Raw genomic sequence first — 251 nt, forward strand, 5'->3', positions numbered from 1 at the left:
GAAATTCAAGTACTTTCAAGAAGCGTGGGAACCCTGTGTACAGAACATTCCTCACATATCAGAGTGCAGGTACATAAACACTGGTTTGTGTCAGCGCATAAGCGCTTTAGATGAGCGATTCTCATGTTCGGATTATTTTTATAAATGCTCTTGATCTTAAAGGAGTAGTTCACTTTCAGAATTAAAATTCTGTCAACATTTACTCACCCCCCACTTGTTCCAAACCTGTATGAGTTTCTTTCTTCTGTTGA

General features: G+C 38.6%; 1 protein-coding gene across 1 annotated transcript in view; it reads right to left on the reverse strand.

Moving 5' to 3' along the window:
- cdc73 (cell division cycle 73, Paf1/RNA polymerase II complex component, homolog (S. cerevisiae)) overlaps positions 1-251 on the reverse strand; it is a 43,438-nt gene that overhangs the window by 10,809 nt on the left and 32,378 nt on the right. The window lies entirely within an intron of this gene.

Source organism: Sinocyclocheilus anshuiensis, unplaced genomic scaffold (assembly GCF_001515605.1).
Source record: "Sinocyclocheilus anshuiensis isolate Anshui unplaced genomic scaffold, SAMN03320099.WGS_v1.1 scaffold524, whole genome shotgun sequence".
NCBI lineage: Eukaryota > Metazoa > Chordata > Actinopteri > Cypriniformes > Cyprinidae > Sinocyclocheilus > Sinocyclocheilus anshuiensis.